We start from the raw sequence: 12,978 nt of genomic DNA on the forward strand, positions 1-12,978 counted from the left end.
TGACGGATCGCCATCCAGGATTCTTGCAAACTGACTGAGTCAGTAACATATTTTTTGTAAAAAAAAAATATTCTATTAAACCAAAATGTCTGCAGGTTTCCAGACTGCAAGAATAAATGGAACTTTGTCTTTTCTTAAAGTTGATGTTGAGATTCTTGCGATTCTTCCTCCTTACTGTGGATTCTTTAGTTGTAGTCCCACAGATGGGACAGTTTTTGTCCTGGTCTGAAGCTTTATTTACCTTTTTCCTGTTTTATTTTGCACAGATCCCTGCTCTTGAGTGTCTCATTTGACTTCCTCCATTTGTCTCTGTTTCCCTCCTCTTTGATCGCCCTCATTAGTATGAACCTGCCTCTTGTTTCCCCAGTTAGTAGAAGAAATAAATAACTTGTAATTCTAGACGATCCCTGACATGGTGACAGGATGACATTTGAGTTGTCACAGTTTAGTTTGTTGCTTCCAGATGTTTAGAACTATTTCTTCAGAGTTTATTTAACACCAGCAGACAGCAGCAGAATCCATAGGAGTGACATAAAAATGACAAAATTTTGTACATTAATTAGTTAGAATTATAAATTATTCCTGACATGGAGACAGGATCAGTCGGGGTTAGAATCCAGTAGAAAGTCAGTCTCCACTGTATTCACGCTAGACTGTATTTCTGATTAGTTTAATGTTATCTTCATTAAAAAAAATACTTTTCTTTCAAAAGTAAGGACATTTTGAAGTGACCCCAAACTTCTGAACAATAGTGTTTATGAATTAAAGTTGCTCTATATTAGATAAGGTTGATATTATTAGTTCAAGTTGCTCAAAAATGAGTCAAAGTTGCTCTACATAATTAACACATGTAGCATTAGAACACAGGAGTGATGGTTGCTGGAAATGGGCCTCTACATAGCGGTCTATGTAGATATTCCATCAAAGATCTGCCTTTTCCAGCTAGAATAGTCATTTACCACATTAACAATGTCTAGACTGGATTTATGATTCATTTCATGTTATCTTCATTGAAAAAAATGCTTTTCTTTTAGCCTCTAATACTACATTTACCTTCTAATACTACGTTTACCTTCTGATGCTACATTTATCCTCTCGTACTACATTTACCTTCAAACACTATATTTACCCCCTAATACTACATTTACCCTCTAACACTATATTTACCCCCTAATACTACACTTACTCTCAACACTACATTTATCTTCTGATACTACATTTACCTTCTGACTCTACATTTACCCCCTAATACTACACTTACCCTCTAATGCTACATTTACCCTCTGATACTACATTTACCCTCTGATACTACATTTACCTTCTAATACTACATTTACCTTCTGACACTACGTTTACCCTCAAATACTACATCTACCCCCTAATATTACATTTACCCTCTACCACTACATTTACCTTCTATCACACATTTACCCTCTAACATTATTCTATGCGGATCATGAAATAATGTAAAAAAAAAGGACAAATCTTTAAAAAAAATGTATATAAAAAAATGTACACAACAAAAACAACCAAACACACCAGGAAACATGACAAAATTGGCAAATATGACCAAAAATTTGACGTATTTCTTAATGAATATGCCAAAAATAGCGACAATTTAGCTATAAGTCGACTCACTGATCCATTATTTCGATATCAGTAATATTTGGGTTCATTTTCAGGGTAAAGCAGCCCAAAGACGGTCCTTGTAAGAACAGAAGCAGCAGTGTGTGTGTGTTTGTGTGTGTATTTGTGTGTGTGTTTGTGTTCGTCTAGGAGTGGGAGTTTGTGCAGCATGGCAGCTGCCATGTTCACTTTCTGTTGTTTGGTCACATGCTACTCCGGCTACGTGCACGCCCGTACGCGCGTGCACGTAGCCGGAGCAGCATGTGACCAAACAACAGAAAGTGAACATTCAAACACAATCACCTACTGTACAAACTCTACATAGACTGTCTGGCTCGCAGTCCGGCCGACTGAACGTCTGATTCACTCTGACAGCCTGAAACAAGAATCAGACACGAAGATATCAACCAGGAAGAGACGAAGCTGCAGAGGAAGGAAGGAAGCTGGAGGCAGTCCGGAGGGGGAGGATCGTTTTAATCCCACTAGGAGGAGTAATTACTCAACCCTTCGTTACAATTAGTTCTCTTTGTGAAAGTGGCTGCAGGGCTGAGAGGCCCAAAGAGCAGAAAGAGATGCGACTATCTGCAAACACTCCGGGAATTATTTTTCTCTTTTTCTAGCTCGATGGTGGTGACATCAGTGCAAAATAATAAACCTGGAATGGAAACAAATGATTCCCCAGCAGGGAGGAGGAGACAATAAAGCCAGCAGACGCTACTCTCTAACACTACATTTACCTTCTATAACACTACGTTTACCTTCTATAACACCACATTTACCTTTTATAACACTACATTTACCTTTTATAACACTACATTTATCCTCCAATACTACATTTACATTCTATAAGAGCACATTTACCTTCTATCACTACATTTACCTTCAGTAAAACTACATTTACCTTCTAACACCATATTTACCTTCTATAACACTACATTTATCCTCCAATGCTACATTTACTTTCTATAAGAGCACATTTACCTTCTAGCGCTACAATTACCTTCTATAAGAGCACATTTACCTTCTAACGCTACATTTACCTTCTATAAGAGCACATTTACCTTCTAACGCTACATTTACCTTCTATTAAACTACATTTACCTTCTAACACTACATTTTCCTTCTATAACACTACATTTCCTTCTATAACACTACATTTACCTTTTATAACACTACATTTACCTTTTATAACACTACATTTATCCTCCAATACTACATTTTCTTTTTTTTCACCAAAAAATGTTAAAAGATTTCCCAGAAATGTTGAAAATGTGGACATCAGAAGTTTCACCGTGAATTTTTTTTTTTTCCCCCACATTTTCAAACTTTAAACCGGGTCAGGACAACATGAAGGTTAAATAGAACCTGTCTGACTAAATGAAGTAGACCAAAAGATCTCAAACAAAATGCTGCCATCCAAAGAAATTCAAGAACAATTGACATCTATCAGTGTGGAAAGGGTTCAAAAGCCATTTCTAAAGCTTTAGGACTCCAGAGAGCCATGATGAGAGCCATTGTCCACAAATGGAGAAAACATGGAACAGTGCTGAACGTTTACTACCAAAAATACCACAAGACCACAGCGACGACTCATCCAGGAGGTCACAGAGGAACCCAGGAGAACATCTAAAGACCTGCAGACCTCCCTGGCCTCAGTTAAAATCAGTGTTCATGACTCAACTATAAGGACGAGACTGGACAGAAATGGATCCATGGCAGAGTTCAAAGAGAAAACCACTGCTGACCAAGAAGAACATAAAGGCTCATCTGAATGATCCCCAAGACTTTTGGAGAACATTCTGTGGACTGAAGAGACGACAGTTGAACTTTTTGGAAGGTGCGTGTCTCGTTACATCTGTACATCATCAACAGTCCAACATGGTGGTTGTAGTGTGATGGTCTGAAGACCTGGACGACTTGCTGTGATTGATGGAACCATGAATTCTGCTCTCTATCAGAAAATCCTGAAGGAGAACGTTCAGCCATCAGTTGGTGACCTCTAGTTGAAGTTCAGTTGGGTTCTGCAGCAGGACAACGATCCAAAACACACCAGCAAGTCGACTTCTGGATGGCTTTAAAAAAAAAAAAAAAAAAAAAAAAAAACAGAATGAAAGTTTTGGAGTCAAAGTCAGGATTGAATCCAATTGAAATGCTGTGGAATGACTTTAAAAAGGTGGTTCATGTTCCAAAACCTTCCAGTGTTGCTGAATTAAAACAATTCTGTAAAGAAGAGCAGACCAAAATATCTCCACAGAGATGTGAAAGACTCATTGCTAGTTCTAGAAAACACTTGGTTTCAGTTGTTGCTGCTGAAGGTGGCCCAACCAGTTATTAGGTTTAGGGGGCAATTACTTTTTCACACAGAGCCAGGTAGCTTTGAAAAGTTTTTTCTTTATTTAAGAAATAAAATCTGCATTTAAAAGCTGCATTTTGTGCTTACTTGTGCTATCTTTGTCTGATATTTACATTTATTTGATTATCTTAAACATTAAAGTGGGGAAAATATGCAAAAAAATAAGAATTTGAGAAGGAGGCGAATACTTTTCACGGCATTGTATGTGCATATTTTTGGGGGTATTTGTACCATTTAAGGTTAATGTATGTTTGTTTTTAATTAGATTTACTAAAAAAGCTGCATTGATAACGTTTCTTCCAGCAGTGAACAGCAGCGGTTTTTAAAAGTCTGTCAAACCAGAGAAAAGTCGGTCAAAGCAGGATGGCGTCTTGTGCTGATAAAAAGAAGCAGTTTAAGCAAAGATCTTCAACACAGACTGTAAAAGATCAAAATAAAATAAAGCAAAAAACAAAATGTACAAATTAGTAATATTCTGACAGCTGAGGGATAAAACAAACAACCCAAGAAAAAGATAGAAAATACAGTCATTAAAATATATATTTTTAGTTTATTTAATTTAAAGAAATGATATTTAAAGTTAAAAACAATAAATTACTGGATTTTTTCCTGCAAATTAGAAGATTTTTTGTCATTTTAATAATATGTTGTGTATTTAAACTGTTGCTTTGTAAAAAAAAAATATATTTAAAATGAGCAATAATAATTATTGTTTTTTTCTTACAAATGAAAAATTTTAGGACAATTAAATTATTTTTTGTAATTTTAATAATATTTTGTGTTTATGAAAACAAAAAAATATTTAAAATAGACAATAATAAATATTGGATTTTTTCTTACAAAGTAGAAATTTGGGGATAATTTAAAGTTTTTTTGTAATTTTAATAATATTTTGTGTATTTAAACAGTTGCCTTTTGAAAAAAATATTTCAAATAAACAATAATAAATTATTGGATTGTTTTTCCTTCAAAATAAAATTTTAGGATAATTTAAAGTAATTTTTTGTAATTTTAATAATATTTTGTGTATTTTCAAAAAAATAATAAAAATAAATAGAAATCTGTAAAAGAAAAAAAACTCAAATCACTGGTGAATATCATCACTTTATGTGCAAATTCCAGACAGAATAATCTCATTACAAGCACAGCTCCATCTGTCGCCTCCTACACCTGGACAGGTGAGTGCACGTAAACAAGAGGAAGTAGAAACTCCTATTTCACCTAAAATATTCTAAAACAAGCTGAAAGTGAGATGAAAACATCCCACTTCACTGTAAATGTCATTCTGTCCTCCTCTGCTGCTGATGTCTTCATTCTGCTGCAGTGAAATAAAGGAGGGATTTGGGTTTATTTCTTTATATTCCTTCTCAAACTGTGGTCGCAGCGCTCAATAAATGGTCTGTCTAAACAGTCTGAGCTCTGAGTAAATCCATCAGTCACTGTCGGAGGCTGATTGATGCCTCCAGCGGGGGACGACTCGCAGCACTGACCTCATATTAAACTGTGCACGCCGCTTTGTACGCCGCCATAAATAATGGAGGCCGCACTCCTTTATCAGCGCCACTTCTGGACTCCTTCAGACGGAGAGAGATGGAAGAAAAGATGGAGACTGATCATGAAACGGGCAGAAGACAACGCTGTCAGATAGAAACAGTGAGTCCAGTAAATCAGGAACGGAGGTTTCTGCACAAAATATCCAGAACTGCTTTATTTAGCATTTAAGCTAAACACCCAAAACAGCGTTAGCTCTGATGCAAAGATTAAATGCTGGGAAAGTAGCATGAAGAAGACACACATTTATAACTTGGAACACAAGCAAAAGGGAATTTAAAGTTATAGGAGCCATCTATGGTGGTGACCAGCTGACTTTATGGTGTTTTTTGGCTAAAAAGTTGATTAAATCAGTGATTCAGAAGGTGATTTAACATGTTATTTATGTGAAAAAACAAGATAAACACAGATTCTTTACTGATTTAGCCTAATAAAAACTAATTAAACATATTATTTATGTAAAAAACAAGATAAACACAGACTCTTTATTGATTTATCCTAGTAGAAGGTGAATAAACATGGTGTTTGTGTAAAAAAAAATTAGATAAAAACATACTCTTTATTAATTAAGCCCAATAAAAAGTAATTAAACATGTTTGTATTTTTTTAAATAGTCTGTGTTTATAAACACACACTATTTGTTGATTTATCTCAATAAAAGGTAATTAACAGTTTTTTATGTTAAAAAAGAGAAAAACATGGACCTTTTACTGATTTTTCCCAATAAAAAGTAATGAAATGTGTTATTTATGTTTTTAAAAAAAGACATAGAGATTGAAACAGTGATTTATACCAATAAAATGTGATTGAACATCTTGTTTATGAGGAAAAAAGATAAAGACGGATTATTTGTGGATTCATCCCAATAAAAGGTAATTAAATCATGTTGTTTATGTTTTAAAAAATAGATAAATACGGTTTCTTTCCTGATTTATCCTAATAAAAACTAATTAAACATGTCATTAATGTAAAAAAAGAGATATACACAGACTTTTTATTCATTTATCCAAATAAAAAGTGATTAAACATGTTTTTATGTTTAAAAAGAAGTGATAAACACAGACTCTATTGATTTATCCCAATAAAATGTGATTAAATATGTTATTTATGTAAAAAAAAAAAACTGATAGATATGGACTATTTACTCATTTTTCCCCATAAAATTATTTATGGGGAAAAAAACAAGATAAATACAGATTCTTTGCAGATTTATTCCAATAAAAGCTAATAAAACATGTTGTTTCTTGAGGGAAAAAGAGATAAAAATGGACTCTTTAATGATTTATCCCAATAAATAATGATTAAATATGCTTTTTATGTAAAAAAGACATAAACACAGACTCGATTGATTCATGCCAAAAAAGTAATTAAACATGTTTTTATGTTTAAAAAAAAGATAAACACGGATTCTTTACTGATTTATCCCAAAAAAAGCAGTTTAACGTGTTATTTATGTGAAAAACAACAAGATAAATATAGATTCTTTACTGATTTATCCCAATAAAATGTGATTAAACATGTTCTTTATATAAAAAGACAGGATATACACTGACTTTTTACTAATTTATCCCAACGACAGGTAATTAAACATGCTATTTGTTTTTTTAAAAAAAGAGAGATAAACACAGACTATTTACTGATTTATGCCAATAAAAGCTAATTTAACATGTTGTTTCTGTCCAGAAAACAAGATAAACACAAACTCTTCACTGATTTATCCCAATAAAAGCTCATTTAACATGCTGTAAATGTCTAAAAGGTTCCGTTTTATCCCAGATTTCAGCCGATCGGTCTGTTTAACACTGATTTCTCCGACTGGATAATGAACCCTCGGCCTCAGACTGATCCGTCTTTAACTCGTCTTTTGTTCATGACTCGAGTACAGAAGATCCACATCGGTATTCAGCATCAGTCTGTCTGCAGGAGAATCTAACTACGTCCCACTGTGGTGAATTTAAACCACATTTATCCACCAAATTCACTGGAAGCTCCAGGTAAACAACGAGCGTTTTCTCAGCAGCGTGGTGATTCTGTTGTGTCTCTAAAAGTGCTTTTCTGTTTGTATTCATTCAAACATCTCATTGTTTCTGTTGTGAAATCTGTCGTTTTAAGGATTTGTTCCAGTCGACACCTGAAAATGAAGACTACATCCTTCCTCATGTGACATAATTCCATTTAAAACCTTTAAAAGTTGATTTTTTCAAGTGAGATTATTTGCACACTTTCCAAAAACATGATTGTGATTCAAAAGTGTGGAATGAAAATCCTCTCCTCCTTTCAATTATTCAGCTTCAGCGATGAGGATGAATTAGTCGTCCGACCTCAGCTTCCAAAAACGGAAACAGTCTCATTATGGTTTTAATGGGACGACCGCAGGAAGGATGACGCAGATGATCGAGGACTGGAAGGTAATTTTTTACGGCCACATGTGCTTTGCTATATTTGGCTGGAGATATTTGCACTTCTTCAGTCCTCAACGGTGGTTTCGGTTTCAAATCCACACCTTAGAAGCCGCTCTGATTAAAATGAAGAGCAGCAAACACAAGAATAAAGGACATTTTGGAAAATATCTAATGCAGAAATGAAACGATATCAAGCATCTTAACTCTCCTGATTTCTGTTTCTATGGTGATAAATTCGACTGTACTTGTTGGAGTTCTAGTAGGTCGACTGTTGATCAGATAAACTGGAATAGAGACAAAAGAGCATCATCAGCATAGAGATGACTTTTGAACATTTATTTCCCGCGTCTTCTCAGCAGACACCGTGAAAACTACAAAAACATAAGTGTCAGTGCCAGTGCTACATTTTAGTCTAATTTTGTTTGCTGCACTTTTAATCAATTTTAATGACCACATGAATTCAAACATTAATGAAAATATAACAGAAGACATAAAAACAAACCAGAAATCTCTATAAGAATTGCCTTTGGACTTTTACAAGCAAGAAAAACTAGACTTGGTATGTTTATGTTGGTGTATGGTTAAAAAAAACTCTCTGGCTTGTTTCTACTTCTTTCAAAATCATAATTGTTTTGTGCGTGGCTAAGCCCAGGATGCAGCAACGGTGCCCCAGAAGACTGGTTTTAGTGGCATGTAGGAGTCTTCAGTCAAATGACGAAGTGGAGGAGAAAGCTGCATGAATTCTAAACTGAATTTTAGTCAGGCTCCTACATCTGGTGAGTTTAAATACTTGTCAGGAGGAAGATTCTTGTTCATGGAGGTTTTAGTTTTCAAAAAAAAATGTTTCTGGATTGGATCTAGACTTTACAAAACAGGTCCTCCATGCTTTATTTGTTTTTGCTTTGTTTTTTTTTTTTTGTCTAATTACTTCTGCCTGTCCAACCAGTCCTCATGACTAAAGAGGAGGTTTGTCAGTTAGTCAGTAAACCAGTTTAAACCAGTTATAATCCATGTGGACAGAGCTAAGCCCAGGATGCAGCAACGGTGCCCCAGAAGACTGGTTTTAGTGGCATGTAGGATTCTTCAGTCAAATAACGGAAGTCGAGGAGGAATCTGCATGAATTGTAATCTGAATTTTAGCCGAACTCCTTTATCTCTTGAGTTTAAATACTTATCAGGAAGAAAATTCTGGTTTGTGGAGGTTAATTTTCTGAAAGAAAGAGAGTTTCAGGAAGTAGTCTTTACAAAACATAATTTTACTAAGTCCTGCATGTTTTATTTTGTGCTTTTCTATAAGTACTTCTTCCTTTCTGATTGGTTTTCATGAATAAAGAGGAAGTTTGTCAGTTAGTCCGTATATTTTTTTTTTTATCCAACCATAATAATCTTGGGCAGGGCTAAGCCCAGGATGCAGCAATGGTGCCTCAGAAGACTTTTTTTATCGGAATATATGCATGTAGGGAAGCTAGTATTTTGCAAACAGTCACATAGTGGAAGTGCAGGACAACGATGCATGAATTATAAACTGAATTTTAGCTGAACCCCTACATCTGTTGAGTTTAAATACTTGTCAGGAGGAAGATTCTGGTTTCTGGAGGTTTTACTTTTCTGGTAAATGAAAAATGCCGTTATTTCCCCGAGATAACAGTTAAATTAGACACTTAAATTTGTACAAAACATCATTTTACTAAGTCCTGCATGTTTTATTTATTTTTCAGTTAGTCTTTGGTTGTATTTTTTTAAACCAATCAAAATCCACTTGGGTGTGGCTAAGCCCAAGATGCAGCAATGGTGCCTCAAAAGACTGGTTTTAGTGGAATATATGCATGTAGGGCAGCTAGGATTTTGCAAACAGTCACATAGTGGAAGGGGAAGAGAAAGCTCCATGAATTCTAATCAGAATTTTAGCCGAATTCCTTCACCTGGTGAGTTTAAATACTCAGGAGGAAGATTCTGGTTTCTGGAGGTTTTCCTTTTCTGATTATTATAAACACAGTTATTTCCTTGTGAGGACAGTTAAATTAGACAGTTAAACTTGACTTTGAACACTTGGCGGTAGTATGGAGTTTTTACTTTTCTGATAAATGCTGTCATTTCCTTATGATAACAGTCTGAGGTTCACGTTTTGCATTTCACAAAACATCATTTTTCTACGTCATGCCTGCTGTTTTTTTGTTCTGTTGTGCAAGTATTAAATATAAAACTAGTAAAAATACCCATGAGCAATTTTTAGCTCCACTTTGTTTCTTCTACAGGGCTGGATAATCCTCAGTACACTATGAAAAAACGGCTTCCTAACTCCATCATCTGCCACAGAGATAATAATGTGGGAAGTCAGACTTGTGCTGCTCAGCCAGCACTGATTTAAAAACTCCTGACAACGTGTTTCCTCCTGCCAGCGCTCTCCGATAGTTTAATATCACTTACAGTTGTTTATTTATGACCCGCATCCCCATCTGTGTTCTTAGCTTAATTACTTGGGGGTTATGTGTAATCACTGATGGAGGGGCTGCAGTCGGAGGAGAGAGGCCGAGCGAAGGTGAGAAAAACCGAGAAGGAAACAAGACAAGGAGACACGAGGGACACAAGGGCAAAAACACAATTAGGCTGGGAGGAAGAAAAAAGAAAAACACCGAAAGCAGAGGAAAATGAAGAGGTATTAAAAGGCGTTTAAAGCGCAGCGTAATCACATGGTGAGAGGATGATGATCATTAGAATCATAATCCACACAGCGATTTCAAAACACTGGTGGGTTTCAGACTCTACAGCTGGTAGATTAGCTCCATGCTAAATGAAATGCCGCTTCCTCGTGTCTGATCGTGTTTCTTTCTGATGCAAACTGTTTATCTCCATCACAGGATTCACCGTTATGGATTTAAAGTCAAATGTTGGACGCTCAAATCTCCATCTTACAGCTGATTTTACAGGCTTCATCGTGGTGAAAAAAGACATTTTATAATTCAATTTAAGGAAAACAGATAACCAAAAACTGTGCAGTAATGATTTAGGATTAATTTAGAACATTAAAATTATGTCTTGCGTGTTTTTAGTTTTTTTGACTGTTCTTTATGAATAATAGGAAAGTTTGTCAGTTAGAATTTCTTTGTGTTTTTCTAACCAATCAAAATCCACTTGGGCATGGCTAAGCCCAGGATGCAGCAACGGTGCCCCAGAAGACTGGTTTTAGTGGAAGATATGCATGCAGGGCAGCTAGCATTTTGAAAACAGTGACATAGTGGAAGGGGAAGACGAAGACATGCGAATTCTAATCCAAATTTTAGTCAAACTCCTATATCTGGTGACTTTAAATACTCATCAGGAGGAAGATTCAGGATTCTGGAGGTTTTATTTTTCTGATAAATGATAAATACCATGAGAACAGTGAAGTTAGTCTGATGCAAACTGTTTATCTCAATCAGATGATTCATTGTTATGCATTTAAAGTCAAATGTTGGACGGTCAAATCTCCATTACAGCTGATTTTACAGCATTCATCGTGGTAAAGAAAGACACTTTAAAATGCAATTAAAGGAAGAAAATTGTGCAATAATGATTTAGGATTCATTTAGAATATTAAAATCATTTGACACCTGTAAATTACAAGTTAAAATTGTATTTTCTGTGCATAAATCCAAAATTAAAAGATAAAAAAATAACATAAAATGGATGCTATTTTATTCACTTTACTTTTACTGCTTAAAAAGATCACACTGAACAGAATTTTAATTTCACTGTTTTATTTTTATCTTATTTCAGATGATATCAGCAGCACACTTTGTGTAAACTGTAGTGCTGATCAATAAACTGTATTTGCATCCTCACTGCAGATGAAACACACTCAAATGCAATGAATAAGGGAAATAATGTGATCCACAAGAACATTTGACCAATCAGATGGCTGGTTTGACTATGAATTTGAACCATTTGATCAATCAGAGGAAGCCTTTCATTGGTGGTAATTTGGCGGTGACTGTGAGGTTAGCTAGCATGATCACTAAAAAAATCACTAGAAAATATTTCAAAATGAGCAGCAGAGGAAATAAAACTTTAACTTTTTATTAATATACCATCTGGTTTAAATGAAAATTCAGTCTAACTGGTTGAGTTTTCATGTTCATTTCGTTTAATAAAAGCATGTTGGAAAGAGCACAGTCGCTGTTTAAGGTTTAAATTAGATGTTAGCATGACATGGAAGGTGTACATCAATAAATCCTTATTTCTACATGTCATATCATCATTAAAATACAGAAAAATGGTGTTAGACATCCCAGATTTTGTTCATATCTTGCAGACACATTGTGTTGACATATGTACATCATCATACATGCGCGACACTACAGGAAAACTGGATCATTCTGAATTCAAATTTTACTACTGAATGTCAGAAACGTGCTGAAAAAGACACAAAAATAGACCTTTTTTTTTTTTACCAAATTCCCATCATAGGTTTTTTGAGCTGTTTAATACATGAAATGGTGTTCATGTGATTGTGATGTAGCTTCAAGGTAAACCAAACAGAACTCAAACATGAAGTTTTCCTGCACAATTACACTGATTTCTGTTCTTAAAGAAAGGATAAGATGATGTTCAGTGATTCGTGTTGACATAAACTATCAATAATCACAGTTACAGTGAGAATATCTCAGAAATGAATACAGCATGTTAGAATAAATGTCAGAGGATGATCAGTGAACTGTATATTTTGCAGGATTTTTGCAAGATTGCAGCCGAAGGATTCGCAGTAAACTTAGAAAGAAGCAAACTGAGAAACATGAGTCTATGTTAATGAGAAAGAACGAACCACTACAAAGACTCAGAACGCCAACAATTTGAGTTTAATTGGAGTTTATATTACAGAGATGCCCTTCACATTTATTTATTTACTTTTATTTAACCGGGAAGTCCCACCGAGAATAGAGATCTGTTTTACAAAGGAGACATAAGGGCCTAAAGGTTAATTTTTCAAAACAAATTATGATTTTTATTACATTTTCTATACTAGAATACACATCATTGTGATACTATCAAAAGAAAAAATGTGTGTAA

The sequence above is a fragment of the Amphiprion ocellaris genome, chromosome 8, assembly GCF_022539595.1.
Source record: "Amphiprion ocellaris isolate individual 3 ecotype Okinawa chromosome 8, ASM2253959v1, whole genome shotgun sequence".
NCBI classification, from domain to species: Eukaryota; Metazoa; Chordata; class Actinopteri; family Pomacentridae; genus Amphiprion; species Amphiprion ocellaris.